Source organism: Phymastichus coffea, unplaced genomic scaffold (genome assembly GCF_024137745.1).
Source record: "Phymastichus coffea isolate CEN01 unplaced genomic scaffold, Cenicafe_Pcof_1.1 PCOF00026, whole genome shotgun sequence".
NCBI lineage: Eukaryota > Metazoa > Arthropoda > Insecta > Hymenoptera > Eulophidae > Phymastichus > Phymastichus coffea.
This window is the reverse complement of record NW_026706837.1, coordinates 542,612-563,626: the sequence shown is the minus strand read 5'-3', so window position 1 is coordinate 563,626 and position 21,015 is coordinate 542,612. Positions and strand designations below refer to the sequence as shown.

The 21,015-nt window shown below is 36.3% G+C and overlaps 1 protein-coding gene across 3 annotated transcripts in view; it reads right to left on the bottom strand.

Moving 5' to 3' along the window:
- Positions 1-21,015, bottom strand: part of LOC131675580 (eukaryotic translation initiation factor 4 gamma 3-like) — a 795,898-nt gene that overhangs the window by 627,080 nt on the left and 147,803 nt on the right. The gene's annotated exons all lie outside the window — the stretch shown is intronic.

The window sequence follows — 21,015 nt, the reverse complement described above, 5'->3', positions numbered from 1 at the left end:
ACAGTCGACTGACACGGTGAGGTACCTGGGAGTTATACTAGATGCGCGGCTATCGTTTAAGGAACACCTCTCGAAAACAGGTGTCAAAGCCACTAACGTTGCTAGGGCGTTGGCAGGTATCATGCCAAACGTCGGGGGGCCAAAGCAACCACGCAGAACCCTCCTATCGTCGGTCGTAAGCTCGGTAATTCTCTACGGAGCTCCTATATGGGCAGATGCGCTAAGAAATAATGCAAGCTACGGAGGGACGTGTCGAAGAGCCTGCAGAGCAGCAGCGCTACGAGTTGCCCGTGCATACCGAACTGTATCGACATTGCATTCTCGGTAATCGCTGGAATAGCGCCTATCGACCTACTAGCATGCGACAGAGCAGAAGTATACCGTGAAGAAGGTCGTAACGAAGAGAACAATGCTGATAGACATGTCCATAGCAAACGGTGGACGCAAAATTTAATGCGAGAATGGCAGAGAAAATGGGACAAAGCAGTGAAAGGTCGCTGGACTCATCGCATCATCCCGAACATTGACAAGTGGACAGGCAGGCGCCACGGACACCTCACCTTCCAACTGACACAGGTGCTCACCGGTCATAGCTGCTTCCGCATTTATCTCCAACACATCGGTGTATATGCGAGTGCCGAATGCCCAGCCTGTCCAGGCAATGACGAGGACGTAGAACATGTCTTATTTGTGTGTCCCCGCTTCGCTGAAGAGCGGGTGCATTTCCGCACGGAGTGGAATGATCCAATGAGTCCCGAAGGGCTCGGAGCTTGCCTGCTCGGCTCGCCAGAGGGATGGGAAACGGTAGTGACCTTTGCCACATCAGTGGTAAACCAGCTGACCGAAATAAGAAAGGAGGAAGAGAGAAGACGCGACAGGTCTATCATGCATAGATAGAGCGAGGTGCCAGACTATGGGACTAAAAAGCGCTCCTAAACTACCACAGAGTAGTTGGTAGAGCGCGGTTACCCCATCCGATGCAGAGGAACGTAGGCTCTGGGGTCACCTAAGTCCATAGGATAACAAGGCGCCAGCCTATCCAAAGCGCTCCCCTGCCTTTGCGGGAGAGCAAAGGACATTGGGTTAAGCCCAGACTCCCTCACCCGATGCAGAGGAACGTAAGTGTCGAGGTAGAGTCTGTCCAGAGGATGACCGGACGATGCCGATAGAAGAAGACGACCGGACGATGCCGTTGGAAGAAGACGTGTAAATCGATGCCGTAAGAAGAAGACGAGGCTAACATAGCCGAAGACGATGAAGATCGAAGAAAACGACACAGCCGAAAGGTAATGAAGAAGACAAGGCTAATATAGCAGAAGCCCCCCCGCGAAGTAATGCCTAGCCGCGGTTCCCGCGGGGGATACAGGCAGGACATAGAGAGATGGGAGTTTAGTGGGTATACCATGCTTAGGGATTCCCACACAGGACGAGCCGGAAGGCCGTTACGTGCATAAAGCATTCTCCAACTCTCTTTAATAAAAAAAAAAACACACACACACACACAACATATATGTATATGCAATACACTCACTCGCACACACATACTTAATACATACACACGCGCGCTACTCCCACACATAACACGTAACCTATAAACATACGAAGGGGGGGGGTCAATAAGTCTTTACAAAAAGAAAGAAAAAAAAGTTTTGCGAATGTAATTTTTTTTTTATTTTTCAACATAATCTCCTTGAAGGTCGATACATTTTGTGAAAAGGCCTTCCAGTTTTTTAAGCCATCAGAAAAATATGATATCTGAAAACCCTCAAACTAGGCATTTGTTTCGGCAATGACTTCTTCGTTCGACGTGAATCGTTGTACGGCAAGCCATTTTTTGAGGTTCGGAAATAAGAAAAAGTCACTGAGAAGAGAACCACCCCAACCCTCCGCCTCCGATTTTTCTATAATTGAGATATGTTATAGTTCGTAAAAAAATAAAAGATCCGTATTTTTTTTTATCGGCGGAAAAATCTATCTGAGGTATGAAACCCATCCCCAAAAAATAGCCCCAAAAGCAGTTCTATAGCAATATCTTTAATTGTAATAAATATTTTATTTATAAAAAAAGTAACAGACACACATCAATTTGGTCTCCGGGGGTTGCAACCCCTACGTTCTATAGAGGAAAAACTATTTTTAAGTGTATTTTTACCTTACAAATTCAAAAAATTATGTTAAAAAAATTAAAAAACTGATATTCTAGTAGAAAATGATAAAACAAAATTGACGAGTTTCGGGGTATTCCTATTATCTATTATTTCGAGGGTGAACTAACCCTTAATGTTATTAATACAATATAAGCAATGGTTAATCGCAGATTATGCTGGTTATTTCATGTTCTATGATGCTCAAAAAAGCCAAACACATGTATACTTTTGTTCTGCCGAATAAACTATTTAGAGAGTGAAAGCTACCCCCGAAAGTTACCCCTCAACACCATTTTATAGCGAAATTTTCGTACTTCATACACAGTTTTCGACGAAACAAACTTTAAAAAATTCTTTTAAAAAATTTCAGCTAAATATATGGATTTCATCTACAGGGGTTGCAACCCCTAAATCACCTGAAAGAAAAGCTATGTTTTTAAATATTTTCAGAAGAAATGAAGTTTATGAAATTCCGTTTAAAATCTAACACAAAAGTATACAGTATCCGTCACCAGGAGCTGCTACCTCTTTATTGGAGAGTGAAGAGAGCATTCATTTGTTACCCTGATCCCCTACCACCCCGAACACAATTTCCTTAAACCTCGAGCTAGTTACCCTGCCACGCTATAACCCGTAACTCCTACACCCGAATTACTACAATCCTCGAGCTAGTTACCCTGCCACGCTATAACCCGTAACTCCTACACCGGAATTACTACAATCCTCGAGCTGGTTACCCTGACACGTTCTAACCCCGAACTCCTACACCTGACTTTCATCAACCCTCAAGCTGGTTACCCTGCCACGCTGTAACCTCAAACTCCTACACCTGAATTTCATCAACCCTCGTGTTGGTTACCCTGCTACGCTGTAACCCCAAACTCTTAACCCCAATTCCTTAACCCTATTAAATCAATAATAATTCATATTGTTAGTGTATAAATAAATTAACTTTACATATTAAAATTCCTGAATATTTAATAATTAAACGCAATTCGTATTACTATATTCTAAATCTACGTACTAAAATCTATATAGAAAATACTTTGTTATATCAAAATTACATCTAATTAACATATTTTTCTCAAATAACAAAAATCATTATATCTATATCTATTACTTTGTGACGTCAGGCTCCTTGTTTGGTTATGAAATTAGACTCTTGTACTAAGACAATCTAATGATCGGTGAGGTGGCGCCGTTTAACGTGCTTATTTGTGTAAACAGATACATACGTTTGACGGGTTGCGGTGATTCAGTGACATAATAAACTAGCTCATAGATAGGACCGTTACATAAAACATCATGATGAAAAATCACACCAATTCTTTTTATAAATGAAAAATTGTTTATTGAAAGAATTCATTGTCTTAATTCGTCGATTGATGTCGAATAAAATAATTCATGTAAATTCAAGTAATTGTGTAATCGCCGAAAATTGCAGTTAGCAAGGGATAAATGTAGTTAAGCACCGTTTTCAGTCGATTGCGGTGCGTGCATGTCAGCCCTCTTGCCCCTCCGCGCTCGCCAAGCCGAATTCTACTATCTAAACCAGCCCGCTAATTGGCTGCTTTTTAAAATTGATTATCTCATTACCTAATTACCAAAAAAATTTCATCTTAATTAATTTTTCAAGACGAATCTAGTGATATAAGTTTCTTTCAATGTTTCAGAATCGCTGTATATTGTTTTTCTATTTAATTGATAAATTAAGTAGTAGGAGCTATGAAAATCCTGGCCTACATTTACCATCTGAGCAACTACTGTCTCCCATCCCAGCAGTCAACAAAAGAGATACCCTGGTGTACCGGCATTTTTTTTTATCGATCCCGATTTTTTCCTTATCGGCGTTTGATGGTAGTATGTCGGCTGGTCACATCCAGACATCGGCGTATGTGTTATGACCCGATGAGAGTCCCCATGCTGCTTTATCGATCGTCCCCATACCCCATGTCCCCGTGCGTGCGAGTGATGAATAGGTGGAAAGAAAAAATTACTATCTGATAAGGATCTGCAGAACTCGTTGCTATTTATGTATGATGTTTTAATGTTTTATGTTACATTCTGACTTCGAGATTAATTTAATACAATACCATTGGTTTGAGAGGAATTGGTGATGAAAAGACAAAAATTTCATATACGAGGTCTGTCCGAAAAGTATCCGACCTACCTTGATTTCTCAACGCTTGATTTAATCTTCGTCATCCGGGGGGTGGTAACCTTCAGAGTAATCCCCATTTGATTGAATAAGACGCTCATATTGATGTTTCCATTTATTAAAATACTCTTAAAAGTCAAACTTTGGAATCGCTTTTGGTGCATTTATCTCATTTGTTTCAACAGTCTCTTCATCGTCAAATCGATGTCCCTTTAACGACATTTTCAATCGAACAAACAGTCAAAAGTTGCAGGGAGCTATATCAAGACTGTATGGAGACTGGCGGACCTGCATAACTTTTTATTTCTATAAATAATGCTGCACAAGGTTTGAAGCTTACTCTGGAGCATTGTCGTGACGTAGAAGCCAGCCACCGGTTTCTTAAAATTGCGGTCGTTTTCTATTGACTTCAACACGCAAACTTCTCAAAATTTCAACATAGTACTATTTTTTTATTGTCTGGTCTCTGGTTCGTGATGTACAACGTAGTTATTGGGTTATTGAATATAATCGAAAAAAAAAAACCAGAACAAGGATCACTGTGAACAATGTGCGGCCACTTTTAAATCGCCTATACTGTTTTTTGATTCGTGTTTTGCCCATACACTCATCTTTAAGGCCTTTTGCTATGTTTCCGCACAACTTTTACTAAAAATAAAGCATAATTTTATATCAATTCACTGTTCGGTTCATTCTGACACTTTTAGCATCAAACGAATTACGCCGATTGAAAAAAAGTCATTGTAAACAAATACACGTTGCGCGAACTAAGGTATTTCATCAGTATCTCAGGCTACTGACGAGATACTAAAAAAGTTAGAAGTTGGTGGTGACGTTCGTACCGTCCAGAGGTCGTTTCAGTCACTCTGCGCGAAGATATGAACGTAGGTCGGATAGTTTTGGGACAGACTTTGTACGTTTGAAGAATTTTTTTTATTAGTTAGTATTCATATTATACAATTCTTATAAAAAATCATACAAATGTCAAAAGACATTCCCCTAAATATTTTAATCTTATATTACTCTTCTCAATGTCAGCGGGCAATTTTTTATACTCTTCAGGATTCTTGATGAGTAAGTGATTGACTCTTGTAAGCAGAAATATATCAAACTCGGCTTCAAGCTGGAGGACAACTTTTAGATACTTCGATTTTGACTGTTAATCGATCCAAAATGGCGCCCGAATGCCCGAAATTATTGCAAAATCACAGAAATTTGCACTTTTGAAGTCGAATATAAGTTTTAGCAGGCAAAGTGACTTTTCTGAGTTTTATGTCAAAAGATTGGATGCATATTAGCAAAATTAGCTCACGCAATTGATTTTCAAGATGGCGGCCACCAAGAGTCAGCTGAAATAACGTATTTATACGTTTTTATAGTCACTGTATAGTCTCCAATCCTCTTTTTTTGATCGTTTAGTTAACTCTCTGAATCATTAGATCTGAATTCATTATTAGCTTATCAAAATTTAAATTGGCGGATCCAATATGGCGGACCGTAACCTGAAAAATAGCTATTTACGGAAAATAAAAAATACCATCGTATTCTACGTAAAATTTGAGATAAAATAACTTCAGTTCATTTTCTCGCTCAGAGTCGCCATTCTCGAGTGAAAAATTCCCAAAGTATCAGAAATCGAAAATTCGCCTCCAAACTTCGTAATCACGCGTTTTCGATCGGAGTTTTTCGATTCTCACTGCAAGCAGGTAAATGCTCTTGAAGACTGTCATTCCTATATAAATTTCCTCTCAAATTCGCGAACCATCTCACGTTTGTGAATTCCGAAAATCGAAGATATCTGGTCATGAAATTATTTCAGTGTCTGTAATGACAATGTTGTTTTTATGAGTTTATTCCTAAAAAAACTGTATTCAAGATCGCATGTATCGCACAGTTCCTGATAGGTAATTTCATTCTAGACTCGAGAATGGGAATTCCACAGACCCAGAAAGCATAGTCGTGATAGAATTTTTCTCCAATTTGCAACCTCTTCCACGTTTGTGAGGATTGATTCCAGAAAAATATTTGGGCATGAAATCATTTGGATAGCCTTTGATTGCATTGGATTGGATAGCTGTATGGATTTGCATAACTTTATTCCCTAAAAAAATTGTATCTACATTCATACATAAGGCACAATGCCCAAAAGGAAATCTAATTGTAGACGTGAGAATAGTAGTTCTGCAAATTTGGAACAATCCAGTTAACGGAACCCAGTTGCACAAGGGTCCATTGAGTATGACGATCGCGGAGAATTCATCAATGCTAATATAATACCAAATGCTGAAGATTCTGGTGAATCTGATTCAGATATTTCAATAAATGGAAATTCTGATGATTCTTCAGAAGACGATTCAGGCTCGGAGCAAGTTGATGATTCCACGACCACGTTTATTGTCAATTCTTACGATGATGTTTACCACTATAACGAGTGAGATTGCCAACCCGTTATACCTCTCTCTCCCTAGTAATGATATGTAAATGTAATCTATTTCTCCGAACTTATCCTATATATATTTATGAATTTATTATGTTTATATTCACCTATCAATTATTATTAATATATTTGTATATGTAGTCACTTTTCGGCTCGAATATAAGGTAAGAGAGAGAGAGAGATGCGAGTACGCAGGGATACTTCCGCGCGCGACCACGAGGCGCGGAGAGAGAGAGAGAGAGAGAGAGAGAGAGAGAGAGACATAGTCGCGCTTTAGCGAGTGACCGGGGGCACTAATCGAGGAGAGACACAGAACGAAATCGAGAGCCGAGCAAGTATCACGCTAAAGAGTTGTCATCGTGCGGATTTGTCGGCGGGCGAGTAGATTCTTTCGTCTCAACGACTTTCCTTGCTGAGATCTTGGTTGTGACCTAGTGTTCCCTTCTTCTGCAATCTCGGAGCCGTGGCCTTCATCCGGAGAGAAGTTGCGACGTCGCCCGGCCCTGCTGAAGATCTACGCTCGTGCGCTGTAGCTGTTAAAGCCGGAGATCGTCAAGAGGGAACGAGGCGCGGAGTGCACGTGGTGCCCGATAACTTGTGCGCGCGCGTTTACGCAAACTGTGCGACTCGTTTGCGTACCTAGAAGACGAGTACCGTTATTGTAAGTACCTGCTAGTTGGTCTACTCTCTCTCTATTCGTTCTCCCGGCGTACTCTCTCCCTCCTCCGGACCGCTTTTGTTAACCTCTATTGATTAAAAACACTGTTTACCGTTAGCCTCTTTTTTATTTAATCGTACACCGACGCCTTATTCAAACGCTTCGCCCTTTCTCGCCTATACCCGCTTCCGAGTCATCGGCTTTCGCGTCCTTCAGTCCCCACCACGAATCTGCGCGGATCCGGCCGTCCTGTCACCGGCGTAACGAACACCGGACATGAGAAGACAGACAGTCCTGGAGGCTTCAGACTTCGCCCGGACATTCCTCGTTTAACCTTAATTACTTTCTTTTTTTATATTGACGGGGCTAACCGGGCTAAATCCCCGTTATACCACATACAATAAAAGACTATCTCAGAGAGATTACTGGTCTACGGACTCACATTTGAGAGCTGAACCGGTAGTATCCGCAATCTCCCGTAAAAGATTTGAACAGATCAAGTCAAAAATCAAATTTCATAAGCCTGAAGAGAGAAATAATACTGATAGGATCTATCACGTCAGAAAATTGACAGATATATTTAGAAAAAATTTTATGCGTTATGGTATTTTTTCAACAGCATTGTCAACAGACGAAATGATGCTAAAGTTTTATGGAAGAACAGTTTTGAGACTAAAAAAATACAAAAAAATACAAAAAAATACAAAAAAATACAAAAAAATACAAAAAAATACAAAAAAATACAAAAAAATACAAAAAAATACAAAAAATACAACAAAAATATGATTCTCGAAAGCGTTCACCTCCTCGTGGTGAGAATCGGGCAACTCTAGTGATTACTGATAAATCAGAAGCAAAGAATGCGCGATCGCCATCGTAAGGCCATTACATCGTCTTAGAAGCACGATTGCGAATTTTCGATTTCTGATACTTTGGGAATTTTTCACTCGAGAATGGCGACCCTGAGCGAGAAAATGAACTGAAGTTATTTTATCTCAAATTTTACGTAGAATATGATGGTATTTTTTATTTTCCGTAAATAGCTATTTTTCAGGTTACGGTCCGCCATATTGGATCCGCCATTTTAAATTTGGATAAGCTAATAATGAATTTAGATCTAATGATTCGGAGAGTTTACTAAACGATCAAAAAAAGGGGATTGGAGACTATACAGTGGCTATAAAAACGTGTAAATACGTTATTTCGGCTAACTCTTGGTGGCCGCCATCTTGAAAATCAATTGCGTGAGCTAATTTTGCTAATATGCATCCAATCTTTTGACATAAAACTCAGAAAAGTCACTTTGCCTGCTAAAACTTAGGTTCGACTTCAAAAGTGCAAATTTCTGTGATTTCGCAATAATTTCGGGCATTAGGGCGCCATTTTGGATCGATTAACTGTCAAAATCGAAGTATCTAAAGATATATTTTTGAAGTACAACCTTCGGATCCCGTATCCTGATAGGTTAGGATATATTGGAGTACCGAGAATATAGTTGAAAAAATTCCGCAAAAGAAAAAAATTTTGAAAATTTGCATTGTTTTTTGTTTATTGTTAAAAATACACTGTTTGCGTTCATTTTTAATAAATTTAACAATGCCATTCGAAAAATGAGATTTTTTTTGACACAAGAATATGTATCTCAATATTTTTTTCACGTGGGTTATAATTGAAAGGCACGAGCTTGAAGTTGACGTTGAAAATTTTGGCCATTTGAGCGTTAAAGCGTTAATAACTAGTAAGTATACTCACTGGAGTAATCTTCTATATCCATGAAAATTAATCATAGAGTTATAAAAATTTACTTATTGTCTTCATGTAGACAGATTGTAAAGTACCTTAGGAGTAAATAAAAAAAAAAAAAGAAAAGTTTTTGTATACCCGTATTCTTGGCAGTTTTAAATAAAGATTATTATTCACCGGAAACGAAAAAAAGAGGTAGGGAGTTCATGAACAATCTAATAAATAAGCTGCCTTTTAAAGCCACATATCTGGATACCAAAACTGCAGACTAGGTACAAAGCGACTAAAGCGATTAGCTCGAGGTGATTCTGACATTAATCCTCTAGACAGTGCATATAAACAACACGATATTGTTTATTCACAGAATCAAGATATTCAAGCGCAAAACGTTGCGGATAAAGTGTTGGCCGGAAAAGCTTGGCAACGCATATATAGTTCAAATGCTAGTTTAGGTGAAAAACTGCCGCTTACACTGTTACAAACATCATAAAGGGAAAAATCAAGTTTGGAATGGGTGTTAAAAAAAAATCTGAAGAATGAAAGCTTGGTAAGACACATTGCAAGAAGAGAAGAAATCTAACTCTGAAAAAACTTATCACCATCACAAAAAAAAGCAATAACACCTAGCAATGATTCCGAAATTGTTATTAAGAGTGTTTTAGATAGAGCTCGTAAAATCGTCGTAACTGCTGACAGAAAAAAGAATATTAGTTCACCAAGAATTCCTTCAATACCTAAAATTGAAGGATTTCTGCCAGCACTTAGATCTGTTTTTGCTGGATTTAGTGCATTTGAATCGTTAGCAGGCGGTATGGCCGAAGTAACACGGACTATAAACCGATCGAGTGCAGCCAAAAAACAATTGGAAGAACAGGCAAGACATAATAAATGGGTTGAAGCTCTAGCACTTGGGAAAGGTCTGTATTTCAAACTTCATCAAAAAGATTTTGGCTTAGTACTTACTAAAACCGGTAGAATAATTAAGATTAAGAAGAAAACTGTTGTTAAGAAAAAAAAGTTATAGGAAGGCAAAACAAAAACTTCGAAGTAAAAGTACCAAATCATCCTTTAACAGATTATGACATAAAAAACTATGCTAACCGATTGATTCCGAATTTCCGTGACGTTAATATAATATTTATACATATTACGGTCTGTGACGTTTATAAATATTTCAAATCGGTCGGTAGGACGACGGACTCGCACCCGGTAGACACGGGTTCGACTCCCAGTCCCTGCTGATTGATACAAGCACCACTGAAAAAAGTTTCATGTGCTTTGTTCTCAAACATATTGCAAGCCTCCGTCGCTGATTAGCACTGATGGAGCATAAATAGAGCGACTTTAAACGAAATAAAAAAAAATATATTTCAAATTTGATCGAATTAATTATAATTATAGAAACTATAAAAATTATAATACTTATGTATGCGGTTATTTATGTTCAAAATTTTTATGTGGTTAACTTGAATAAGGTACTAATTACAACTTGTATAAATAGCTAGTTTGACAAAGTAAGATACCATTTTGATATAATTACTCACCATGGATGAATCATTGACTCTAAGCTTGTCTGTTAGATCATCTGTATTGGAAACATATTACTTCCCACCCATTAAATTAGACAAAGAGAAAACTCATGTTAATGTTTTAATACAATTACTTACATTCAATTCAATACCAAGCTTTGATAATGGTCATAATAAGTTCAAAGCAGGTTCACAAGAGACTGAACTACTCACTGGCAGTTATGAAACTGATAATATTGATTGATATTTGCAAGAGAAGCTGAAGATACTAGAAATAGAAATCAAAATCAAGCCTAACTGTAATACTTTGCGTATCGAAATTTTATGCTATCAAGAAATGGATTTTCAATCATCTAACTCAATTGGACGCCTAGTCGGCTTAACGTATAAATTGCTGGAAGTCAATATAAACCATGTATCCGACATGCTTGTAGCCATTCTCAAAGTGAATGCTCTACATATTAAGTGCAATATAACATCGGAAGCTTATATCAATCTTAATAAAGAAGATATTAGTCATGAGTTCTTTCCAGCCGTACTATTTGATTATAAGATCATTGAAGTTCTTAACCAAATTATATATTTGCCTCTAACAAGGGAACCACCCCAACCCGACCTCACCGATTTAAATGATTTTGAGATATGTTGTAGTACTTGAAAAAAAATTATCGGCCCATAAGGGCTTTTAAGGGGTGAAATCCACCCTGAAAATCAACCCCTAAAATCAGTTTTTTTTATAATATTTCTCAGCATCAAATGAATATTTTTCAGTAAGCTCAACGTTGAAAAATTTCTTATAAAAAGGCGATTTAAGGACATAACATTTATACCGAAGGGTTGCAACCCCCTTTTTAATAGGGTTAAATACACTATTTTTTGTACTGTTTTACAACATGTAATACAGGAAATCAGCTCGAGTGATTTAAAAATCGCACTGATAATGAAAAAATACCAAAATTAAATTGACGTGTTTCCGAATTAAAAAAAAAATATTTAAGGGGTGTTCACCCCCTAGAAACCACCCTGGTCAAACTATCAGCAGGTTAATCCACCTAACCCTGGGAAAAACAAGTTTAGTCGTTTGTTATTTCTTGAAATAATTTAATCCTACGCATGAGCGAGCTACCTCAACTAACCAACCTGCCTCTAATCCACCAAACCCCCATAAACCACCCTTACCGAAACACATGCAGGCTAACCCACTTAATCCTGTGAAAAACAACTTTAGTCGTTTGTTATTACTTGAAATAAATGAATTTTACACCATACGCGAGTTATCCCAGCTGTATAACATACCTCTTATCTACCTACCCCTAACCTATCTAACCCCCACCCTTATAAGCCACCCTTACTGAAACACAAGCAGGCTAAACCTCCTAACCCTAGGGAACACGAGTTAAGTGGTGTGTTATTTCCTGAAATAATTTAATCCTACGCCTGAGCGAGCTACCTCAACTAACCAACCTGCCTATAACCCAACAAACCCCCATAAACTACCCTTATCCAACAAAATGTAGGCTAATAGACCTAACTTTGGGAGAATTGAGTTTATCAGTTGCTTTTTCTTGAAATAATTGATTTCTACACCGTACGTGGGGTATCCCATTTTTTTTTGATAAAATATATCTGTAGCTCAAACATAATTTATGACAAATAAAAATATGTTTAATACATTTTATTTTAATAGTACCAAAATGGCGAGAAATATCTCTTAAAAATAAGCACGAGAATAACAGGAGGTCTAATTATCATTTATAGAACTATACATATATATTTATATTCGTATGTAGATACATAAATATACTTACGTAAGAGCCATCGTCCGCGATACTACATATCTTTTCTCCACCAGCTTTTTTTTGACCCTTTTTTTTTCCTTATCTTCTTTTTTACAACTGCGTTCTTCACTCTATTTTTTATATCTTTCCATTTATCTGTTCCCTCTATTGCATCTATCCATCTCTGATACTCCCTTATACCTTCTTCACTCCAGTCGTCTATCATTCTTTCTTCCTCTTCTTTTCTTTCTTCCGCTATTTTGTCTCCCAATTCCACCTCTATTGGTAAGTGGTCCGACTTTACCCTCTCCTTTATTTGAACCTTTTTTATCGCCTCATCACCTTCCTCGTTACCTACTACATAGTCTATCGTTGACATTCCTCTCGCTCCTATATATGTTATTTCTCCCTCTTCATCTTCTTCTTTTCTCCCATTCGTTATCACTAAGCCCATTTCTCCTAGCCATTTTATCATTTCTTCTCCCTCTGCGTTTAACACTTTATACTTGGCCTTAATTTCTTCTAGTTTTTCTTCTGTCTCCCATTCCCTTCCTTCGGTTCCTGTTCTTGCGTTGAAGTCTCCTCCTATAATTATTGTTTTTCCTCTGTTCTCTTCTATCTCTTCACTTAGGTATTCATAGTTTTCCTTATTCTCATGTTGCATATACACCGATGCTATCATTATTCCTTCCCTCCGATCTTTATTTCTCCTACTATTACCTCACTTGTCTTTTCTTTCTTCCATTCAACCTTATTCATCCCTTTCCTCTCTCTTACCGCCATTATTCCTCCCCTATTACTCTCCCCCTTCTTCCTTCTCTTCTTGAATCCCTCCACTCTATACTGTACCCTTTCAGTTGTTTCTCCACACCAGTTCTTGCCCCTTGCCTTTTCACCCAGGTTTCCGTTAGCCCTATTATGTCGAATTCCCTAACATATTCCCAGTCGTCTTTCTCCATGCTTCTCACCCCCGCCACGTTCCAGAATAGTATTTTTACTGCCTTCCTCCCCCCTCTCTCCCTTCTCTTCTCACTCTCTCCTTTATCCCTATTGCTTTCGAAACCCTTCCACCCCTTTTCCTACCATTTTTCCCTCTCTCTCGCTCCACCACCATTCTTCTTCCTCTGATTTCACCCCGTTATGCCACATCTTTACCTCTTTACCTTTACTTCTTATTTCTTTCGCTTTCCTTCTTACTTCCTCTCTTATCCTTCTCTGCTTCCACGTCTAGTCCTGATCTATGTATATCTTTTTCTGTGCCAAATTCTTTTTCTTCTTCATAATTCCTTCTTTTTGTTCCCATGACGCGCATCTAATTTGCCACATGTTTTTTCTTCTTTCTCTCCGCTCATCTCTCTCCGTTGTTCCTCCTATTCGTCTCAGATTCACTATCTCTCCTTTCATTTCTAGTACCTCCCTTAACCAGACCTCTGCATCCCCCTTCTTTTCCCATCTTAACTCACCCTCTAGGTCTGTCACTATTATATTGTTTATCCTACTTTCTCTATCCATTTTTTCTCTCATATGCTCTAATTCTTCCTTATTGCCTACTTCTGTTTCTCTTTGCTTCTTGATTCCTCCTTCTATGCTTTCTTTTAGTTTCACGCATCCCTCTTCCAACTGGTCCATCTTCTCTCCCCATTTTTCCTGCAGTTTCTTTTCTCTACGTTCTGCTTTTTCTCTTTCTTCTTTCATCTCTTTCTTTCTTTCTTCTCTCTCTCTCTCTTGTTCTTTCCTAACTTTTCCTATTTCCTTCTCCCACCTTTCTTCTCTTCTTTTCCCCTCTGCCTCCATTCTTTCCATTTTTCCCATTATTTCTTTAAACATTTCTGTCCATTCTTTCCTTTCCTCCTCCCATACCTCTCTTAATTCCCTTATGTCTGTCCGTATCTTTTCCATTATTTCTTCTGCACCACTACTTTTTCCCCCTTCTCTTATCGTGTTGTCCAGTCCTTCTCCCCCCTCCCCGTCCATCTCGCTTCCCTCGCTCTCATTCTTGCATCTCTTTGTCTCCCTCATTTCTCCTCTAATATTCTCCCTCAGCCCCTCCCCGCTCTCTCTCCCCCTCGCCGCCTTTACTCTTTTCTTCTTTTCCTCCTCTGGGCCTTTCTTATCCAACCTTCCACCTTTATCTCTTAATTTTTCTGTTGTCACAAATCTTTCCATCCTATCTCGTACGCCTTAATTCGATTCTCTATGACTACCCGTGATCCCACCTTTATTCCCTGTCTTACCTTTTCTGACTATAATAACTATTTATAACTATTAATATAATCAATTATTTGTTATAATTTCTTTTCTCAATGACAAATTGTAAATGATTAAAAAAGAAATAATAACTATATTAAACTTCCACTTTTGTAATTAATAATTTTTAACTGTTATTACTTGTTATTTTTCTTTATTACGAATTAACTTTACGTTTAAAAAATAATAACTATTATTATTACTGTTTTATACACAGCTATATGTAATACAATGCAAATAATATTTTTAAAAAACTGAAACTATAACGGTTATTATTAATTTCGAAAAAACAAAATAGTAAATAATTATTTATAATTTAATTTAGTCTCAAATCTTATATTTATAAGCGGTTATTAATTATTTTTATCTTTTTTGTATTTATAATGAAAGAAAATAATAATTATTACATAAAATTTGTAATACTTGGGACATATTGTTATGCAACATGAATGTTATTCAAGAAATACATTTATATTTCGCTATTTATATAAGGTTAACCCGCATGTGGTTCGGTAAGGGTGGCTTATACGGGTGGGGGTTAGATATGTTAGGGGTAGGTGGATAAGAGATATGTGATTCAGCTGGGATAACTCGCTTATGGTGTAAAATTCAATTATTTCAAGAAATAACAAACGACTAAAGTTGCTTTTCCCAGGATTAGGTGGGTTAGCCTGCATGTGGTTCGGTAAGGGTGGTTTAAAATCATTCAAATCGGTGAGGTCGGGTTGGGGTGGTTCCCTTGTAAGTGTCAATGTAATTAGTTATTTACAGTTAGGTTCAGACGATGAAGATGGCGATTTAATTAATTTTCGAGGTGAAGTCATAACAGTTCGTTTATATATAAAAAGAGTTTTATAATAAGAATATTTTATAGCTCTAAATATAGGTAGTGGCTATATAAGTGCCTATCATGTACTCAGAAAGCCAGTCCACGACGGATAGTCAAAAGTCTAACACGACACAACATTGAGTTTCTAAAGAGAATCAACATCATCGTGAACACCACTCAGAAAAACAAGAAAAAACAGCTTACAAGTCTTACAAAATTGAAATGTGTATTCATTGGTTGCTGTCAAGTGAAAGATGGAAATGTTTAGGGTACAAATACCAATCGCTTTTTATGAGTCTATTGCTCATTATAAAGTTCGTGCACATTAACTATACACTTCATAAAACTTTAATAGTAATGATGAAATTTGTATCGCAGTTTAATATCAAGATTTATGTCTTTTATCATCATAAAATTCTCTACATACGTATAGCTGGAAAACTAACGAGAAGTGCTGGTACTGCAGTTACTGGTACGAAGCTTGTGAACAACGCTGTAACGGCGGCTCAAAAAAAAAGAATAAGACAAAAAAATACCGACCACACACTTAGCTCATAAATTAAGATGAAAAACTGCGTACAACTGAATAAAGACAATTTTTCCTGTGAACGGCAGTTTTCGGCTCGCGCATCTGGCAATTTTCGGATGCTGGAGAAAATCAGAGCGATTTTACGATCGCGTCATCCGGAGTAGCCAGATTGCGAGCATCTTTAGAAAGTAGAGATCTGCAGCGCACATGTGCATCCTGCCGATAGTACTATTATTTTATCCTAAATAATGTATTCTCAATATTACTAATTTCTTTTAAATTAAAGGAAGCGCATTTGCTTGCAAGTCTCGTAAAAAATTGCGAAATTTATCCGTTGTAACACTCGAGTAATCAACAAGGTCTATTTTAATTAATAGTTTTTGTTTGTTGCTCAGATAAGTTTTAATTTCATACCTAAATATAAATATGGGAATAATTCATTATCTTCCGGTATTTATTGGTTTATTTTCTTTGCGAATTTTGTATGTATAATTGTTGGATGCGCTCAAATTTGCGTTAGACAATTTAAGAATGGCTTGAACGAAAGTTATTAATTATATTTATTATAATTAACTCTGATTTTTTTAGCATTTCTCAAAGCTCTTTAATAATTAATTAATAGTTAAAACTATTAATATTTTGATTGTTTTTAGATAAATTAATGTAATTCTTAACTTTTGCTCTGTCCTTTAGTTTTATTATAGATTAAGAAATATTTTTGTAAAATTAGAGTACCACATACACAATTAATTTTAAATAGAATTAGTTTAAATAATTAAAGGCCAAAATAGCACATAGAGGGCCATCTATGTGAAGAGGGCCCAAAGCACTAAAATGAGGCCACACCCGCACACTCCGCCCCCGGCCAATTACGGTTCGAACTTTGCTTACACTTGAGATACTCCCCAAATTTTCCAACCAATTAAGTTGAGAAAATTTGAGTTCTTCCTGCCCAAAAATGACAAAGATTTTCGAGTGGGAGTCTCCTGCGAAAAAGTATAAAAGAGAGCTTTTCACGAAAATTAGGCAGTTATTTTCCAGTTCAGTTTGTACAATCTTTTCAAATATAGTCCAAGTTCGTTCGTGAATTCATTAGTTCAAGATAATTCAATTCGTGCAACTCTTTTTCGACTTCGTTTAGTTGGTGTGTGTGGGAAATTAAGGCGAAAGTATGTAAAGAAAATTAAACTAAATTTTTTTTTACTCTAACTTCTTTTTGCATCCCTTTCTCTCCTTATTCTTTCCTATTTTAGTTTCACGGACGGTCTGCCTTTTAGATAGTTACACTCGATTGCCAAGCGTGTGGTCGAGTGCATATTAGATAGGTCCCCCTTTACGTTATTTTATCGCCAAGAGTGTGATAAAATAACGCGAAGCATTGCTATATTGCCAAGCGTGTGGTGTAGTAAAGCTTCAATCCTCCGTCGCCGAAAAAAGAATTTCCCGCGATAGTGGCAACGCACGTCCCGGTTATTGTCCGCAAGGATAGACCAAAAAGTGCGCCTGAGAATTGTTTCGTCAACCGACGTCACAATGCTATTTGTCACCTATTTGAAAATATTCGTTCTGAAATTAATGCTGTAGAATAGATAAATGTAAAAATGTCGGATTAATTAGCACTATGAAAGGTTTAATTTCACTCAATCAAAATTAAAACATATTTCTTGAAAATGCTAGATGGCTTGATATCGAAGAAATTGGAAATATATTACATAGTAATGGTATCTTTGATATTTCATTATAACTTTCAATGATTATAGGGTTTTCAGAAGATTATTACAAGATTATTGTGAATGTAGAACGTGAACTTATTTTAACTCAATCAAGAGATAATCAGAATGTAATCGTGAAAAATCGTATAAAGATTGACACTGATGATGTGTATGAAACTCTCAAACTAGAAATAACTCGTAGTGAATAATTTATACCTTATGTTAATCAGTAAGTGTAAAATACAGCTTTTCAATTTAATTCAAAAAGATGTTCAAATTTTTATGAATTTCCGATCATGGGAACTTTATCAGTATCCAGCACTCCTAGCACAATCAATAAGAAAAACCAAGATTTATCATACTCTGTTTTCAAACAAAGTTTAAAGCTGAGAAGAAGAGAGATGCTAGCAATTTTGATTATTGTAACATAACTATTGTGAAACTCTTTCTAAACTTCCAGCAATATCCTTCTAGCAATTTGATTCTTGACATCGACAAGAATCAATACTCTATCTTATATGATATTTATGCACAATATCAACTAAGCTACTACAATAGAGATTGTATGTTTAATCCACTTTTAGACAAAAAAACAATTTAATAGGCATGCACTACTGATAGCGATAGATTGTTCAAAACAAAACGAGTCACTGAAACTAGCTGCTGTCGATGTACGTTTAGAGTTTGAGGCTAAAAATAATATTCCTGATGGTAGAGCAACATACTATTTAATTTTACACGATCGTATAATTAAGTATAATTCTATTAGCGGACATATTATAAAACTTGTAAAAATGTATTTATATTTATGATAACAACTTGTACTAAACTTTTGACTGAAAAATATAAATACGAATGAAAATTCAAATAATTCTTGTTTCACTTACCACGATTGCAATCACTATTTAATTCAAAGCACATGTTTCCTTTCAATCATTTCAAAAAGGGTTGTAGATGTGTTTGGACGTAAGCTAGGAAATATTGAGAGTAAACGTGGTTTGACTACATTACAATACAGTCTGTTGATAGAAAATCAACATATATAAAAATCTATAACTGATTTGAAATGTGAGATACAAGAAATATATTTATACATCGATCTTAACAGAGAAGAACTCGAGATGAAGTTCATTAACGTTCACTCTCACATTCGTAATCTAAAAGAGAGAAAAAATATTTAAAAGTCTGGATACAGAGCAAAAACGAAGCTCATTCTAATTTTTTCTCCAACAAGAGCAAGACCTCTGGATAGTATATAAGTAAATTGTTTCTATTACAAACCACACTCATTAGAATACATTTTTATTCATCAACGTGAGCGAGAATAACAGTATATAGTACGGTCATCTCTCAGAGAGCAACGGAAGCTCGAAAAATAAAAAAGAAGACAAACAGTATACATGAAAATCACTTACAAAAAATTATTCATTCAATTGTAAATCAATGCCAAAGTCAAAAGATTTTAAAAAACTTTGAAACATCCTATGTTCAGAATAACTTATTGTATATATTTCTTATAAATTAATAAAAATAGCTTTTTTAACATATTGTAACGGTCATATCTACCAGCTATTCTCTTATTTTCACTGAATTAATGCAATCCGCTAAACTCAACAATCTGCTTATATAAATTAGCATATTAAACGGTGCAATCTAATATATTAAATGATTGTCTTAGTACCAAAGACGAATTTCATGATCATATAAGGAGCGTGACGTCACCTACTTATATATATAGATATAATAGTTCTTGTTGTTTAATTAAACTACGTTAATTAAGATTAGTTTCGATGAAAAAAAGTATTTTTTATATAGATTTTAGGGCTGCAACGGTAGACGATTCGATCAATCGATACGTTCGCGATCCGGTAGCAGTCGCGATGCTAGAATGAACGTCTAAGAGAGAGAGAGAGGGGGCGCGCGAGAGTTCAAAGTTTCAGTTAAGCCTCAGCTGTTGCTTATAAGAGTACAGCCAAAAGTTTTACACTGTGTTTTGCCGTTTGCCATAAAAAGTTATCCAGGGATTTTTTGGATACGTACGCAAATGATCGCAAACCATAGAAGTAGCAGAAAAACACTGCAAAACTTTTGCAAAATTAAAAAGTTTATATATTTAAAAAGTTGCTTAGTTATCTTTTGTAGAATATTTATATTAAACAGTCGAATAAAATTTTGTTCTTCCAAAAACTTATTCTGATGTTATTTTTACATAATTTCTCATTATATTTCTATTTTTTAAATTAACAATACTAATCATTTTAAAACAGAACAAACACAGTGTTATAAGGTTATCTTTATAACTTAAGGGGTTTGTAAGTATTTTAGACATAATATTGTATTTTATGTAAAATCGATCTGGACTCTACAGAATGAAAACAGTGAATTAATCGTAAATATAGCAAGTACTAATTAGTCCTCTTTTTTTTGTCTCAAATAATAATAAAAGGTTAAGGTTAAATTACGTTCATTCATTGTTTACATATGGTGTGTACATGCTGTGTACATGTGCAATAGGCATGACTATATTATACTCCAGCCAGTGGGTGTATATGTTCTCATGATAATTATTTGCAACAAATAATATCAAACGCAAAATTATGAGTTTTAACTGAAAAATCTCGTTTTTTATTTTAAAAAGGGATATATAGATAATTTAAATTATGATTTTTAAATACTCGTTTTTCATGCTAGAAAACAGTCTAATAAAAAAATCTTGGTTGTCTTGAATGTTTATAATAAGTCAGTTAAGTTAATTGTGTCTGTTGATAGTGATTTTTATTCTGGTTGAGTTTCGATAACAAAAACATTAGATAATATTGAGCGGGTGCAACTTGCGATCGAACAACCTCATTCCAAAATTGCTCAATGCATAGCAAAAAAAGCTTCATTTATAAATCGCTCAGGATTACTTAGTAATGGTCAATAACGATGATACTATGTTTACAATGTTTATTATCGGTAATAAATCATCGGTTTATGGTTATGATTCTAAAAGAAAGCAAGTCTGCAGTGGAAGTACTCTGGATCGCCAAGACCAAAGAAAGTACGTCAAAGTTGGAACAATATCTAGTCAATGTTAACTGTTTTTTTCGATTGTGAAGGTGTTGTGCACCACAAATATGCACCGACATGTTAGACAATTGATAAGATCCGAAATTCGGGAACCCGGACGCTAGAAAAATGAAAGAAGAAGAGCGACACGGAACAAGAAAAAAAGAGGACAATATAGCTGAAACCGGGAAGTGATG